Source organism: Myotis lucifugus, unplaced genomic scaffold (genome assembly GCF_000147115.1).
Source record: "Myotis lucifugus unplaced genomic scaffold, Myoluc2.0 scaffold_1, whole genome shotgun sequence".
Taxonomy (NCBI): Eukaryota; Metazoa; Chordata; class Mammalia; order Chiroptera; family Vespertilionidae; genus Myotis; species Myotis lucifugus.
The window spans coordinates 9,658,132-9,677,138 of record NW_005871049.1 but is presented as its reverse complement, the minus strand read 5'-3'; positions in this window follow the sequence as shown (position 1 = coordinate 9,677,138).

Genomic DNA, 19,007 nt, shown 5'->3' with positions numbered 1-19,007 from the left:
CTCTACAATCAAGTCTGAACACAGCCCAAACAAGAACATTGTTCAGGCTATATAGCAAACATTCCCCGCTCCCAGATAACATGGATGACCAAATTCAGCTTTCATCAAATTGTCCTTCCTTCCAGGTCTGATTAAGGTTATAGCCTTTATCTCCATACAGCACCCTTTCTTACACTCTTCCTCAAATCATCTAACAGAAAACCAAGTCCTTACTCAAACTCCTTTTTTTAAAAAAATATATATATTTTTATTGATTTCAGAGAGGAGCGGAGAGGGAGAGAGATAGAAACATCAATGATGAGAGAGAATCATTGATCGGCTGCTTCCTGCACGCCCCACATTGAGGATCAAGGCTTCATGTGTCCTAACCAGGAATCAAATCGTGACCTCTTGGTTCATAGGTCGATGCTCAACCACTGAGCACACTGGCCGGGCTACAAACACCTTTCTAACACTGCTGTACAGTGATGCCCTGCAGTTTCCGTGGTGCACATTCTTCACGAGTTTGTCCAACTTGTACTAACTACATATAGGTTACTCTTAATGGTCTTTGCCTGGAAGGCGGTGACACTCACCTCTTTTCAACCTGAAGCTTCAGGCATAGGTCTCACAATCAATGAAGTGCTGGAAAAGATTGAATAATTGGCTCTAAAAACAAATTCTGTTTTGCCATGTTTGTCCATTTCCATGGTGTTATTATTTCTGCCATGGGCAATTTTTAAATATTGAAGATTTATTTGGCTCTTAGAACCCCTGGATTTCCAATAATCAGCTATTTCTGTCTGGTGTGAATGGCTACACAGTATTATGCCTTTGCATTAGCCATCATGTATTCACAGGCTATATTTTTTCACTTCCTAAAATCCATGCATCCCTGCCAATTCTGCAGTTTCCCCAGAGTAACTTGCAGGGGTGAAAAAAGTCTCTCTGCTGCTCATTCTTCCACCACTAACTAAAAATCCTAAATCTTAGTTTTTACTCAAGCAGCCATGTGAGCAGCAGTTTGCAAAAATAAAAATTAGTCATTGTTGTAAAGTATATATTGACAAGTACTTAAAAAGGAAAAAAAATGAACTAAATAGAAAATAACTTCTAAAGACAGTTCCCATTTTCCTTTTTTTTAAAAAAAATATATTTTATTGATTTTTTTACAGAGAGGAAGGGAGAGGGATAGAGAGTCAGAAACATCGATGAGAGAGAAACATCGATCCAGTGCCCGCAACCCAGGTACATGCCCTTGACCGGAATCGAACCTGGGACCTTTCAGTCCACAGGCTGACGCTCTATCCACTGAGCCAAACCGGTTTCGGCCCCATTTTCCTTTTAAGCTTTATTATACCGAATGGCACAAATCACTATGTATGATATTGAAAGACAAATATTTTAAATCTGTTTTGGCCTTGGCTTTCATTACTACTACTTGAGAGCTGTTTTTAAAGGGAAATAATGTTCTCTTAAGGCACATACATGATGTTACTTAAATGTCACATGTAAAAGAAAAAGTTTATATTCCTCAAATCATTTATAATTTTAGTACTGAAATACACCATAAGCTGCAAGATCTGAGCTGAAATAAAAAACCTTCTATCACAAACTGCTTTCCTTTATCTTCCCTAAAGCATCTATATTGTGATTTTGAAGGCAGAATGCTTTTGAACTTTGGAACACATACTAATTGGGTTACTCTAGTAAGTTACCTAAACTATCTTTTCCTCAGTTTACTGTAAAGTGAGTGTAGAATTAACAGATCCTACCTCATAAATGAGCTCATATTTGCAAATTATTTACAAAAATGCCTGTCATCTACTGGGTGGGATAAGCATGTGAGTATTCTGATTACTCTCTGCTTTGAGCATACACTGGAAGCATACATTTAAATATGTAAATTTTATGTAAATAGTCATTGTACAATAACAACAACAATTTTCCGGGCATGCTTATATGTATAGTATTAAAAATCTGCACATTTTTGGTAACAGAAAATCTTGGAAATAAAGAGTTAAAGATAATATTTACAGAATTGTATGGCTGTTAGTTATGTAGCAGGATAAAAAATATTATTCAACATATATTTAAAATACGAGTCATAAAAAGAAAAAGTCATTATAACTGTGTTTCAATATTGGCATATTTGTTTAAGTTGAAATAAAAGCAATTTAAAGTGTGAAATCACCCTTGCCCTTTGAAGTGGTAGTTTAATGTAAATGTGAGAATTAAAAGGTGACTAACCATGTATTACTTTTTTATATTTGTCAGCTTAATCCAGTTGGGTAGTTTAGAAATTCTGTCACAGATGTCTGAAATTGTTAAAATTAGCATGTTTTATCTGCAGAATGCAGAATGTTCATTTACATAAAATTGGTTCATTTCTAACACAATGTAGTTATACAAATATGTTTTTATAAAATATATTTAAAGTAGTTTAAAGACTTTCTGGGAGAATTATTTAAGGGAAAAGCTTGTAGCATTTCTGATGCATTCACCATGATTTATCCCAGCAGGGCCAACTCTACACTCAGAATAGTTGATGATCATTATTGAGGCCTGTTTTAAAGGAAAATGTTATTATTACTACAAAAGCAGAATGAACTATTGACATTTATTAACAACATAATTAATTGGGTTAGGCTGCCTTTGTTTAAACACATTTCTATCTAAATTCTAGAACATCCATTTCAAAAGGTACCAGGCGCTCTTACTATGGAGAAACTAAACATTTTGAACCATGAAATATTCAGTTATCTGAAAAGTAAGTCATTTTGTAAAATTCTATCTTTTAGTAAAAACTTTAAAAAATTAAAGTGCTCAAGAAGCACAAAAAAGAAAACAAATTAACAGATGAGAGAGCGAGTGAGCGAGAGAGAGAGAGAGAGAGAGAGAGAGAAAGAGGGTGAGACAGAGAAAGAGAAGTGAGGGAAAGTTTGGAAGAAAAATAGGAAGAGAGCAAGAAAGAAAGTTGAATTAATTTCAATTTAGACAATTTGTGAGTGGACATATACTTTTAACTATTAATACAGTATTAGTTCCATGCAGAAAAATCTTTAAACCAAAATCTTTTTACAATTCTAAATTAGCAGCAGTATAAGGTAAATATGTAAATGTAGTCCTACTTTAATGCCTTGGTTATACTTCAAACATAAGATTTTCTATTTTCAATGCATTTTCTTTCAAGACTCTATTTGAGTATCATGCTGCCATATATACCCCTTCTAAATAACCTTCCTTGCCTATGGGCTCCATAGGACAGTCATATTAATAATGAATTGTATCACATGCCACAGCCACAGTTGATTAGCTCACAGATGGACATTTGACCCAAGGGCCACCAATCCTTCAAGTGTGACATTATCACTGAAGAAGCCTGGTTTGAATAGCTTTGCTGACAATCACCAGCAGGGCCATTTTTAATCTTACACTTTAAAAAATCCGAGTGGGTAAATATGGGTAATATTGTAGAATTAGCAGTGAAAGTTAAAGAGCAAACATTGTGAACTAGGAAAAAATGACATGAGGAACAAGTAATTAAAGCACTGACAAAACCAGCTTTGAAGAAGCAGAAGTAATTATGCAACGGAAATCCACAGAAGGTGATGGTCACTTTAGTACTCAGAAAATAATGAGATAAGCTACATACAGAAAGGACAAAGGTGTGTCAGTGTTAGAAACTACTGAGGAAAATCACACACGTCTTGTCTATAGCGTCTGCTGACGCACCCTCTAGCCCCGCTTCACTTACCTTCACTAAAATGCAATGTATTTCACCGGTGCATATACTGTTTGTCTTGTACTGGGATATAAATGCCATGAGGGCAAGTTTGTTGCTTCTTCCCACAAAATCTATAATTGTGTCTGGAATATAGTAAATGCTTAGTAAATATTATAAAACTATGAATAGAATAGATGAATGGATATAATTGTGATAATAAAGACCTATCTTTGCATGTTTTCATTTATTTGTAAGGGATTTATTTCTAAGAATGTACCTAAATTAAATAGTTATACATGGCTTCTTAAATACACAAACACACAGATACATGCACACAGAGTACCTGGCCTATTTTTTCATGGAGGGAACCATTATAATTTTTTAAATCAGATTTTTTAATGTATTCCCATTTGGCTTAATAATACTAAATAATGCTTTCATATTATTCTATTTTGTTTGTTTATTTTGCAATTTTAAGTGTTACTTAATGACTGCCAAACTTGGACACTCTTTTTTACCCCTATTTATTTATTTATTTGTTTATTTCTGCTACTTTCTATGAAGTAAATAATTTTATCTTTTAATCTTTCTATTAAACCTTCAGTAAATTTGTCATATATATTTTCCCCAAAAGTTGTTTCTGTTTTCTGAATACTTCTTTAAAAATAACCTTAGACAAACCAGCCTGGCTTAGTGGTTGAGCATTGACCTATAAACCAGGAGATCATGGTCAATTCCTGGTCAGGGCATATGCCTGGGTTGCTGGCTCAGTACCTATTGTGGGGTGTGCAGAAAGTAGCTAATCAATGATTCTCTCTTATCAGTGATGTTTCTATCTCTCTCTCCTTCTCCCTTTCTCTGAAAAATTATTAAAAATATATTTTAAAAATAGCCTTATAAAAAATGGAGAAATGATAAGCAGAGTACAAATAAAAATTAAATAATTGCAAATCAGTTGTTTTCAGGCTCTGTAGAGGTGAAGTTGGGGGCAGGGATCTGCACTCTCTCCTCAGGCTTCTTAGCTCCTTCAGTGCACCATGAAGCATTTGTGTGACTACCTGGGTGACTCTTGCATTTGAAAATAAAAATTCTAAAGAAATAATTACATCATTATAAACCTAATTAAGTAGTTATTTGTGTAGAATCTATATATATATATAAAAGGCTAAGTGACTGACCGTACATACGTCCAACCATCCATTAATAAAGACAGATCCAGACTGACAGATGTCTCTCTTACCAAAGGTGTTCCTATGCAGAAGTTTTTAATTGGTTTCCCACTGGACCCTTTTTTCCCCTTTCATTTTCTTCATTCTTTTGTTTTTTAAATAACATTGAATAATTTGGGCATTAATTGAGATTTCTGGATTCTACTGGAAAATAAGAGATTCAAATACATTGGACATGCCTTCCTATAAGTTTACGGTTGGCTAAGCCTCAGTACCTGCTTCCTTCTGTATCCCAGGAAAAGGCATGAATTGTACCACTAACAACACATGAGCATATGTTGTGCCTGTGTCTGGTGGCTTCTCTTTATATGCCTCCTACCTGTCACTGTGGCATTTGGCAAACTTGGGATTGTGAGAATTCTACTTGTAGACATGTTTCTCTCTCAACTAGAATGATTCCTCTATACATTTAAATTGCACAGATTTTTGCATAGTTGTATACAATTTTGTATTCACTTCCTTGTCCTTTCTCTCATTGTCAATAGCAGATGTAAATCAGAATAAGTACTTTTATTCAATAATTATAAAGAACACAATGAGAGTTACATAAAAGAGGTGTGGGGTTTGTTTGTATTTTTTTGTTGTTTTTTATTCTATTTTATCAATGTGGTAATGTAGTGAGATTTGTATTTGAAATTAAGTAAAGGAGAACAGATGCATTGTTATATAAATATTTTTCTCTTCATGTGAAGCCTAAATTACACTAAAATCTGTATGCACAATTTTCATAATATATTTTGATATGTCAAAATTTTCCATTTTTTAGTAAAATTTAAAATATTAAAAATATTCTTATAAAGAACTCTCTTACAGCCATTTTAAAATTTACTCTAATGATAATCAAGGGTATTTTACCCCATTGCCACTACGCTGTTTTTCTTGGCTGGAGTGTCTTAATGAGATGCTAATGGAAAATACCACTTTCTCTGTTCTTAAAGCTGACCTACATTTCAATATGTTCAGATAAAGAGGCAAGTGAAAAAGAGATGCTGTGTAAATTCAAGTAACGAGATTGAAAACAGGATAAGCAAACGGTTTTTATATTTTTAGGTTCAGTAAGTGTGTTAGTGGTATAGAAAATTTGGAGTAAAATATTACAACTTTCAAAGGAATTATAAAACTGTCCATGGAATATTCCTTTCATTTTTATTTAAAATATTTCATATCCTATTTTATGACTTTTAAAAATATTTACATGTTTAAAATCTTTGGGAAAGTGATATATGTTCAATGTCTATCTTATTTAACATGACACCTACTAAATCAGCCTCACAATTCTATTAATGTAAAATACTTTCAGGTAGATCAGAAAAAAATTTAAAAAATAATACACTCCTAATGTTCTTGGTTGAATATAATTAAAAAATAAAATTCATATTTTATCTTCTCCATTATATATGTACACATCGATTTATTAATTCCCTAATTTACTTTCTAAAGAAACTAAACCAGAACAATATAAGGAAGGATTAATAAATGCAATTTAAGTCATCAATTGCCTTCACAGGAGGATGACACTGCTATAAAGAATATCAAATGATGCTGTATCCTACTAAAAATGAGGCCTCTATTATTTGCTTGAGCATCTGTGGAGCTTTGTTTATGAAAATGTGGCCCACGTCCTTAATTTGGGATTAAGGGCAGGAGAAAACTGATTTGCCTCATATGAGGAAAGGATACTAGATTGCAGACCTTACTAAATATCTCCTACTTTCGACTTTATATTTTAAGACTTATTATAGGGTTCTTGAATACATGTATCTAGAGTCCCTTAAATAATACAAAATTGTCCTATGGCATAGCTATCTCATCTCATTTTAATTTGCATATACCAATTAATAGATTTACATGTATTACTTAAGAGATTTACATATGAGAATATTGTATTCACATTTTTAATTAAATTGCGCTGTAGTAAAATAATAAAATTATTATTATTCAAAATATAAATGAATGGTGATATAACAACAGATATATCAAATAGTGAGCAAAATAAACAAAAGTTTCTGTCTGTGGAACTTTCAAATGATGAGAGAAATAATAAACAAGATAAATAAATATCAAATAGGTCAAATGGTGACACTGTAAAGATGACAATATAGCTAAGCAGGGGAACAGGGAGTGCTAGGAGTAGGCTAGATTGTATTTTCAGACAGAGTTGTCCGGAAAGATTGACATGAGCACAGTTCCGAAGCATGTCAGGGACAGAAGCAAAACTCTATGAGGGACCCTGCCAGCGTGGCTTAGTGGTTGAGCGTCGACCTATGAACCAGGAAGTCATGGTTCAATTCCCCGTCAGGGCATATGCCCTGGTTGAAGGCTCGATCCCCAGTGTGGGATGTGAAGGAGGCAGCCAATCAATGATTCTCTCTCATCATTGGTGTTTATACATATATAGTGAGGGAAGGAGACCTTCCACATATAAGTCACATCAATCCAAAAAGCCCAGTAGTGAAAATTTGCATGAAGAATGGATGGACAGTCAGGGTGTCAGTTAAGCTGAAGAAGAGTAAGGAAAGAGAGAAGAGAGAACTTGGGCCTTTTTAAAACTAAGATTTGAATTCATTGGAAGGTGTTAAACAGAGGAATAATATACCCAACTGAGTTTAAAATAAGTTTTAAGTCCCCTAGCCTGAGAAAAGACTGAAGAGGAACAAAGGCCAAATTGAGGAGATCCATTAGGAAGCTACAGTACTTATCTAAGTAAGAGATGTCAGTGGTTTTGCTTACAATGGTACCAATGAAGGTGGTAAAGAGTGGCAGGAACCAACATACATGAGAAAGGTCAGAAGAAAAGATTTGTTGACAAGTTGACTACAAAGTTTAAAATTTGAGTTCACATAAGATAACGTCAGGTGTATTTTTCAACAGTGGAGTTATTAAGTAAAACATTACAACTTGAAATCCAGGTTTGCCTCACTGATTATCACTGTCAGCTAATTTCATTCCTTAATTTATCAGTAAGTAATTCCTGAGGATTTAGTACACGCCAGGCATTTTTGAGGGAGATAACCACAGAGTCTATATAAAATTAATTTAAAAGGTATGTGTTCATGTGTTTTCATTGTGGTGGAAGAGAAAGCATAAAACCTCAGTGGAGTTGTGACTGGTTGGAGATTGGCAAATATAATCACAAACGTAGGAAGAGTTCTGGAATTCTAATGAATTTACTTAAAAATTACAGAAAAAAAAAGTGTGACACACAAAAAAACATGTCACACTTTTCAGGGAACAATTAGGAATTATATAACAAAACTTGTAAGAAATCTATGACTTGACTAAAAAATTACTTGAAAATACATGTGTATTAATTTGTTAGGGCTGCCATCACAAAGTACCATAGAGTGGCTAACAAAACAGAAATATATTGCCTCACAGTTCTGGAGGCTAGAAGTCTGAGAGCAAGCTGTCAGAGGGTTGTTTCCCTGATGGGTATAAATCATTTGCGGCCTCATCTATTCCTCTTTCAAATGAGCTACACCAAAGTGGCAGAAACTGGGTAACTCAAAGTTATCCTAAGTCTGACTTAAAAGAAAGCCACAGAACATTAAAGATGCTATGAAAATCTTCTGGGGAAAAAAGGACTTTATTTCTACTCCAAAGTTTTACAGTCCTTTCAAACTCGTGACTTCACTCATCTCAGGGCTCTTTATCAATGGGTAAGATTTTCAATACACCTGTCGAGAGTGAATCTAAAAACCTGTAAATCCTTGAAAAGAAAATTGCAGTCTGCTTTTCTTCCCCCATTCCCCTCCCGTAGTTTCAAGTTCGGAATGTTTTGATGTCCCTGAATCAAGTTTATGGTTCTGTGAGCTATGGGAGCTCAGAGTTGGTTTACTCAGGCTCTTTAAATACAAACACATTCCATCCATCCATCCATCCATCCATCCATCCACCATCCATCCATCCCTCCAGCCAATATTCCTTTGCCAGCTTTATGCCATGCACAGACTATATCCTAGGTTAGAATTCAAGAAAAATTTAAATTTATCTCATAATCTAGGCATCAAATTGCATTAAAATATTGTAAATTCTATATGCCGATTCAAATCCTTCTACGCGTTTATAGTCACAAATTGAATGTTAGCAAATATATTCCAGAAGCATGTTATCGCCCATATTCATCAGTTTCCTGCTGGTGAAGATGCTTAGCACTTCTCATATGTAGAAATTATAAGAGAATAACTTCGCAATATTTTCCAATAACAGAACTGTTATAGATATTAATTTGCATCAACTTTTCAGAGGACAATTTGGCATTGTAAAACAAAACTTGTAAGAAATCTATGCCTTGACTCAAAAAATTACTTGAAAGTATATGTGTATGCATTTGCTAGGGCTGCCATCACAAAGTACCATAGGGTGCTTACAAAACAGAACTTACTGCCTCACGGTTCTGGAGGCTGAAAGCCTAAGAGCAAGGTGCCAGAGGGTTTCCTCTGAGTCTGTGAGGGAAGAATGGGTTCCAGGCCCCTCTCCTTAATCCAGAGACGGCAGTGTACCATCTTTCCTCTGTGTTTTTGTCCAAATTCCCCTTTTTGTAAGAATGACCAGTCATCCTGGATTAAGGGTAACCCTAGTGGCCTCACTTTAACTTGAATACCCCCATAAACACCTTCTTTTCAAATAAAGTCACATCTGAGGTCCCGATTGCTTAGGAATACAGCATTGAATTTTTGGAGAACAGAATTCAATTGCTAACATGGTATCAGTATATATGCTCAGGTATTATTAATGTAGGATCTTTTATAAAGCAAAAATGTGTAAGTAAGAATAAAAATTAAAAAATAAACTTAAATAGGCATACAAATAAATGGCTAAATACAAAGGATTGCTGTCAATTCATTAAACACAGTTTGATGTAATATAAATAGACATAGTTATAAAATATTTCTTAAGTAGAAAGAAAATTGCAAAAGTATTTTACATGAGGTATATATATTATATATGTGATATATCTGTATATTGTGTGTATATACATATATGCCTATAAATATACAAAGGATAATAGTATTATTCCTAATTGCCTCTGAAGAGTAGCACTAGGAATGTAAAGGCTCATACAAATTTTACTAGTATATCAATAACATCAAGATATTTTAAACAAATAAGTAAATAATATGTGTAATACTGTGGAGAAGAAAAATGCCCAGAGGAAGAGATCAAATGAAAATGTAACTTCTCTAGTTAATCAATATGTGAATCTGAGCGAAGCATTCTCTCTGCTATGATTTCACCATATGTCATATGGGGAAAAAAAGGTGTGTTTTTTCATAAAGTTGCTTAGGAATGAAATGTTGTAGCTTACACACACACACACACACACACACACACACACACACACACACACACACACAGTTGTGAGTTTTGGTGGTAGATAAGACAATGAGACAAATGAAATAACCGCCAGTACTTCACTTACCGTGTCTGGGTAGGTCAGAGGCAAAATCACCAGCTCCCCATTGTTCTGTTTTTCTCCAAGTTATGGAACCAAGCGTGGGTTACATGATATGTAGCACAACTGGGCAGAAGTATCACACTATGTAAGAGCCCCAAACAAAAAGCTCTTGCCTTTTTTAAGGCCTTCAGGGCTGGGGAGAGGAATAGGGTGAAGGGCTAGGTGTGAAACAGTACTGAGTTTTAAGGCACTTAAGGGGGTTATAGCAGGTTTGAAAATATTTCAAACCACAAATTGTCACCTAAATCTTTAATTTTCTATTATTCAGTTGGAATCTAGAAGACTTATATCTAGGAGATTTGTGCCTACTTTTGAGAGCTAGAAAATGTGTTTGAAATTAGAGCTCTTGAACCCCAAATTTTAACATTTATTGGATAGAGTGTCATCTTGTTGAAAATATAAGAATTGCACTTTATTGAAATTATCTTAGTTGAATTTTCACACCTGAGGATTTTTTAATATTCATAGAAATTAACTCAAACTATATTTTCAGACAATGTACCTTTGTGTAAAGTATGATTGATCTCTTAAAATTCTCTTCTGTAGACCAGTAAATGGAACTCACTAGTCTTCATATACCAGATATACACTAATTTCCGTCTAAATTTTGTACATTTTTCTCCCTTCACTCAGAGCAATCAATAATTAAAAAGTCAATAAAATAACACAAATATGTATGTTGGGAATGAATTAAATCCAAAATTAAACTTTATCCTCAATAATATGTTAATTATAATAAAGAGAGAAATACTAGTAGCAATAAAATCTGACTTTTTTGGTGATTCTCCAATGTTGTTTAAATTCAATTGCAATACCAAATCAATAACTTTGATTCTTCTAATTTTCCTTCCACCAAAATTTTCCTGATATTTTCCAATAGGAAAATTAAAAAACATGGTCATATCACTATTTTTTCTGAAACTTTTTTTATTTACTTCCTCACTCTATTCCATAATTGAACAAAAAGATGTGCTAAATCAATAAAAGAGTAATATAGATTTTGAGACAATATTGATATAAAATGATTAAAAAGAGTGTGTTTTCTTTTATTTCCATATAGCTGAACATTTGATAGAACAATGTGTATTTTAAAGTAAAAGTGTTAGAGAAAACCTTCTGGAGTGCTGTTTATAATTTTTTTAAAATAAGTAGTGTCTTTAAACATACAAATAGTAGTTTCCACAGATCTTTGAAGTTTATTAAAATATTTTATATATTTTAGTTGATTTTTATAGAGTATATATAATAATGATGGTTTTATTAATCTTAAGACATTATATAAGGATAAATATTAACTTATACATGAATTTCAAAAATATATCAATAGTTATATAATTATTTTTAGTAGAATATTTTACAACTTATGTGTAGAAAATTGCTGGATGGTATGTTTGGTATCTTCGCCACATTTTAATTTTTCTTTATATATACTACAGAAGTATTTTATATAGTCAAAGGTATTTAGTAGTCTATATTAAACAAAGATGTAAAATTGCATTTAATAAATATAAACTATTCCTCTTTGTTTTATTTTTGAACAGTTTCTGAAATAAGGGTATTTGCATTTTTACTCTTAACATGTACTTTATCTTTTCAAATATGCTGAATGACTAGAATTTATTATATGCAATCAGAAGATATTTTAAAGAGGGGTAGAAATAATTTGCCTTTTAGTAACATCAGAGAGTTTAAAAGATTGCATTATGCTTCTATACTAAAAGCACAATTTTGTACAAATGGTACAGAATCAGAAAGATTTTCCCAGACAATCATACTGACTTGTTTGAAAACATTAGTTTTGTTTATTGTGTATAAAGCATTTAAATCTTTATTTTTAAAAAGTATATACACATCTTGATGTGGGATAATATCTATAAAGCAAAATTTTTAAAACCAGTAAAGTAAATGAACATCAAAGTTTGCATACATTCAGCAAGTTAGTCAACCAGTTTGGTCACACACATTGTTTTGTGTTCCTATAACAAAACTTCAACCAAGATAGTTCCTTATTTCCAATCTTATTGTAGAAGTTTCTCTAGAATTGGGTGTGATCACTTTGGATAATTTCATTATATAAAACTCATAGTTTAAATAAAATGCAGCCCTAACCAGTTTGGCTCAGTGGATAGAGCGTCGGCCTGAGGACTGAAAGGTCCCAGGTTCGATTCCGGTCAAGGGCATGTACCTTGGTTGTGGGCACATCCGCAGTAGGGGATGTGCAGGAGGCAGCTGATCGATGTTCGATGTTTCTCTCTCATCGATGTTTCTAACTCTCTATCCCTCTCCCTTCCTCTCTGTAAAATATCAATAAAATATATATTTAAATAAGCTGATATTACCTCTAAACATTGTACAATTTTCTAAGTCCTAAGTCATGGAACCTATTTGAGGGGATGTGGTTGCCCATGAATGCTTTTATGTGATTGCCTTTGTGCTGGACAGATCAAGATCACTTGCTAGCTCTTTAAACTCTGGAATAAATTCAATCATCATAACAAAACTGGAATAATATCTACTTCTCAATTTATTTAAGGATTATTTAGAATTTAATGAAATTATTGAAATATAATGGACACAATAAATAATATCAGTAACACATAATAATTTTTACATCTTTCCCAAATGTGAAATATTATGTTTTCTGCCCCTTAAAAAATTCATCTTAACACAGAAATGAGCCGTTATATATGTATTGGTTCAAAAGTTTGCTTTTGAATCTATCTAATTGTTCCTTAGTGACAAGAAACTTTTAGATACTTTATATTTCCATTTGACAAACTTTTTTTAAATGAATGAGATATAAGGAAGATATTTAACATCAGACCTTTTATTTCACATGTTGGAACCATATTCTACATTTACACACATTATTTCCTTTTTGCAATTTGGGTAAATACATCATGATTATTCCTGATTTGGAATCCTGAGACTAAAATGGGGTCATTTTTTACAATTTAATTAAGATACAAATTAATAAAGCATATACATATTGGAAAATTTAGTCTTGCTTTCTTTGCCAAAACCTATGAACCAAATTCAATTCAGGATCGATACACCATGCAATCATTTTCAAAGACTACTCTTCAGCAGATCGACTAGAGGACATTTTCAAGGAGGCAAATTGATCAAAGTAGTTATTTTCCCTGGATTCTAATGCAGAGCAACATCAAATAATGTTGCTTTGCTGGTTTGGTATTCTTGCATGCTTTGAACTAGAAGTATTATATACTGACTAAGGTTTGTGTCCTCAAGTAAAATTATGAGTCTTTCCTGCAGAATACACTTGAAGAAACTCATGAATAGTTGAAGAAAACACAGATGAAAGTGTTTTTCTTGCTTCTCTACTTAGTGACATTTTTATAATCTTGTTTTTTTATAGCTCTAGCTAGCTGATCAAAAGATCTCTGGTCTATCTGTGTGGATAGACTATAATTTATATGTTTACTCAGAAAATGTGAGTTTTACATATACTAAACTTAACTGCTCTTTAGTTATATAGTCCATGATAGAGAAAGGCTCAACAATAAAGAACATGTAGATTTAAAAATACATTAGAAATATTCCAAATAGCATCTGAATTTTTCACTTAAATATTTATATGTGGAGACATATCATTTTAGGATATTTTTTTTGTGCAAAGTACTAATGTTGTAAGTTTTCTTGTTTAAGAAAAATTTTGACCATGACAGATTACTGCTGAAGTTACTTGTATTAATGAACTTATGATCATTTGAAATTATTATATTATTATTTATATTATTTAATTCATGATTGTTTTAATATTAATATTATTGTTAGTTTTGTTATTATAAATATTAATTTTTGTGAAAGACAAGATAATTTTACTTCTCTAATAATTTGGAATGTTATAAATAGAATTATTGGATTCCGTATCATTATTTTTCATGCCAATTTTAAGTATCAAGATAAATGATAATCAGCAATTAAATTTGCTTCTTTACTTATTACTCTTTTTGGAAATAGCCTGAATCTCCATTTTCTTATACTTGGTTGTGAGAATTGCATGAGGAAACAGATGTTTGGTTGAGTTCTAGGCAACAGGTTGTGTGGGGATGATACAAGACAGGAGTGCATGCATTTCCTATCTTAACATCCAGCTGTTGGGGAGCACAAGAGACTTGGTTAGAACATTGTAAGGAGGACAGTCTGAGAAAAGGGAAGTGTGTGGAAGGCCGCCTGCCCTGTTTATCGGAATTCCGACTTAGGGGAGACTTAGGGGAGTATAGAAGGCGGCGCCCCTAATTATTCCTTGATCTTTCCAAACAAGTCTGTGCACGTGCAGACCCCTGAGTGTTTACTGGAATCCTTATGCTTAGTCCCTGCATGCCCCTGCCTAGAGGTCAATGTAAACACGTGTCCTCCCAAGATTACTCACCTACTGACTGTATCTAAAGATAAAAATTCCAATAAAAGCCTAAGGAGACAGGCAATTGAGGCTGCTTGGACCCTTGAGGCAGGCAAGCCCCTTAGCCTGCTCCCCACAGTGAAACTGCGTGGGAGTAATCTGTTCATCCCTGGTTCAGGGGCTGCTGGTCAGCCCTGGCAAGATGGTGCCCCATATGAGGACCCCAGCATCCAGTTGTAGTCACTTATTTAGTAGTTGCTCTGGTGACAATAGAAAGAGCTATAAGGAAGTGTTGGAGGGGGGACTGACTTTGGTGTGTCAGCAGTTGTGGAAAGCATGTTTTTTGTTTACTAAAACATGTGCTCAACCATATTTTTTTCCTAAAAATAGTCCTTTAAATTCATTTATAAACTTTCTAAGAAAAATTCGAAATATTTTGTGAACATATAATATTATGATTTTCATACTATTTTATACTATGATAGAATAATTAAATAAAATGATCAGGACCTCTCAGAAAGTCAGTAATAGGATAAAAATATGAAATAAGTTTTAAACTGATTATCTATATTATCACATAGCACTGAGTAAGGTCCTGTAACTCAGATGAAAACATAACTCTCAATGAACTTTGTTATTTGTATTGAATTTTTATGTAATTTTTATTTATAGCAAATTGTCTTTATTATATTTTGCATATGAAATATTTATCTGTGTCTGAGTAATTTACAAATGCCTAAAATGTCTATTTGATTATTACAGTGACATAGTTTTCAGTTCTTTTCTAAAAACAGTATGAAAATTTTTAGGTTTTATTTATTTACTAGAGGCCCGTTGCACGAAGAGATTCATGCAATAGGCCTTCCTTTCCCTGGCTTCCGGCACCAGTTTTCCTCTGGCACCTGGGACCCAGGCCTTTGGTCTGGCCGCAGTGGAGAAGCCAAGCCTCTTGTCTTCAGTCTTCATTCTTCAATCCTGCTGGAGCCTTCAGTCTTCACTTTGTGCCTGTGTATGCAAATTAACCGCCATCTTTGTTGGGTTAATTTGCATAGTTGCTCTGATTGGCTGGTGGGTGTAGTGGAGTGACACCAATTTGCATGCTTCTCTTTTATTAGTGTAGATAACTTCTGACAGACTAAAATGCAGATACTGAAAAATAACTGAGAAATCAATCTAACATTCTTTCAGCATCCATTCTACAGAGAAATGGTTGTTTTAAGTCTCTGGGGTAAGTGCGGTGAACAGATCAGACAAAAACTCATCCCAGTTTAGAACTTACATTCCAGAATGAGGAAACAAACAATAAAAAAAGAAAGCAAGTCATTACACATTATGTAAATGGTGATGAAAGCTTTGGAAGAAAGGGTTGGGTTTGGAGACTGCCTGGAAAGGGTGGCAGAAGTTATTGCCTTCTTTCTAATGATCACTGGAAGCTGGATATTTGAGGAAATAACTAAAGAAGTGACAGAGTTATTCATGGAGATTGCCAGAGTAAAAACATTACAGAAAGATAAAAGCAGACTCAAAGTCTCAGGCCAAAAGCAGTAAAAGAATAATGAACCCAGGGTGTCTGAGCCCCAGTTTGGTTAGGCAATAATGATAGGAGAGGAATCCTGTTGGGTTTGATTGCCATTGTAAAGACAATGGTTTTTATTTAGAAAAAGGTGGGCCTGGCTGACCTGGCTCAGAGGTTAAGCATGGCCCTATAAACCAGGAGGTCATGGCTCCATTCCTGGTCAGGACACATGCCTGGTTTGCAGGCTAGGTCCCCAGTAGCGGCTGTGCAGGAGGCAGCTGATCAATGATTCTCTCTCATCATTGATGTTTCTATCTCTCCATCTCCCTTCCTCTCTGAAATCAATCAATAAAAAGGTGGGAAGGCAGTGGAGAGTTTTAAGTTTGAGTAAACAGATCTTGTTCTATTTTTAAAGTACCAATTACTCTGTTATATTGTAAGTGGACTGATCTTCGGTGTGGCAGGGTTAGAAGCAGGCAGCGCAGTTAGACAGCTCTTGTAAAATTCTATGATGGTGAGTAGGAGTGTAAAATTAATGGATTATAGCTGTGTTTGCAGGATTTGGTGTACGTCAGAGGTGGAGATGTATAAAAAAGATTGAAATTGAGGATGACTCCAAGATTTTGGGGCTGTGCAACTGAGAAATAGGCTGGTTGATTTAGAAATAGGTATGTAAGAAGAGAAATCAGCAGTTTGGCTTTGGACCAGCCGTGGGCAAACTACGGCCCGTGGCCGGATCCGGCCTGTTTGAAATGAATAAAACTAAAAAAAAAAGACCGTACCCTTTTATGTAATGATGTTTACTTTGAATTTATATTAGTTCACACAAACACTCCATCCATGCTTTAGTTCCGGCCCTCTGGTCCAGTTTAAGAACCCATTGTGGCCCTCGAGTCAAAAAGTTTGCCCACCCCTGCTTTGGACACAAGTGTGGGAGTGGGGTTCCTGTTATATATTTTGCAAGTGGAGTCTCAAGCCTCTATTTGGATTCAGCTTAAAATTCAAAGGAGAAGTACAGCCTTGGAATATAATTTAGTTTTCATCAATGCATAGATGCTATGTAGAACATGTGACTATATGAGATTAATTAGGGGATAGAGAGAGGGAGAGAGAGAGAGAGAGAGAGAGAGAGAGAGAGATAAGAACTCCTTTGTATATATCAAAACTAAGGGATCAGGGAGTGAAAATAACCAGCCATAGGACCTGAGAAGAATTTCTAAGGAATGGGTAGGAGAACCAGGATGAATCTGGGTAACTGAGACACATTTTAAATTAATGGAAAGATTAAATTCCCCGAGTAACCATTAGAGACTATTTCCACATAAAAGTAGCTTAAAATTTAATCTAAGGAAATGCTATGAAAAGCACTGTTCCCATGAAAATGAGGTTTTTGGTCTTTATTAGAATACATACTGCCCCATTTCAAATTATTTTTTTAAGAAAATTCTCTAAAGATCTCCTTAAATAATGTTAAGTACTGAACTTACTCAAAAAGAAAAGAAACAGTAACTGGGGATATGTAATAACAAATATGAAATTCTTAAAAACAGGAAAATATTTAATTAGCTGTTCTTGAGTCACGTACCTAACCCTAACCTAGAGTGGAGGAGTATGTTCTTATGAATAAGAGTCACTTTAACACTTGCAGAGGAAAATCAGGTTACCATGACCAAAACAATTTGAATTGGATATTGAATTTATTCTTAATTATATTTTGAACATGCTCTCCCTTGCTTTATTCTCCTCTCCTTCTAGCAATGCTATAAAATGAAAATCAGGGCCCCCTAAAGCTATAATCCAATTTTTCTCAAATAGTTTCCATATCAGTGATTTTTTGGCTCTGCAATATAAAAAATTAATTAATTTTATCTTCCAGATAAAATCTTAAGTCTATAGCCAAAATGTTTAATTTTCTGATTTCATTTTGTAGCAAGTCTGTTCTTCTTTTAAAACCAAAATCTACATTAAAAACTCTCAGAGCATAATAACAGAACACTTTTACAATTTTCATATGTTCTTTTCCTTCATTTCTCATAAATAGTTTTTTATCTTTAATGCTATTATCTCTCTAATGCTATGATCCTCAAATATCTCAGGATCCTTGGTTGTCTGATCACAATTCTAAATGATTAGTTGGAAGTATCAGTTGTATGTTTCTTCTGGATATGTGTACTTTCCATCAGACTCCTTTCTTGAATTTAGAGAGCTGAGTATATTTATACACTAATTTTTATTAATATGCAGGTACAATGATCAGGAGGAAAGGGCAGAGGAGAAAAGAATCATATAGTCCAACCATTTGTAAACATCTGTATTCATATTATAACTTCTCTGGTATTGTCAATCATTTTCCTCTCACATTTATTGTGCTTTAAATATTTTATTAAACTAAACATTAAATTCACACAAAACTATTTATGAAATGTCTATATAGTATTTTCAATATATAAATAAAATGCATTCTATGTACTGAAAACATCCTCTTACAAGGGAACATTTCCAATGCTATTAGTATCCCCTGTGTGCCACTTTTTAATTTTTTAAAAAAATTCTTATTTTAGAGAGAAGGGAAGGGAGAAGGATAGAGAGATAGAAACATCCATGAGAGAGAAACATCGATAGGCTTCCTCCTGCATGCCCACAACCTGGGCATATGCCCGGATAAGGAATGAAACTGGTGACTGGGTAGCAGGGGGAGTGAGAGTGAGCTAGGCGGACACCCCGCATTCTCA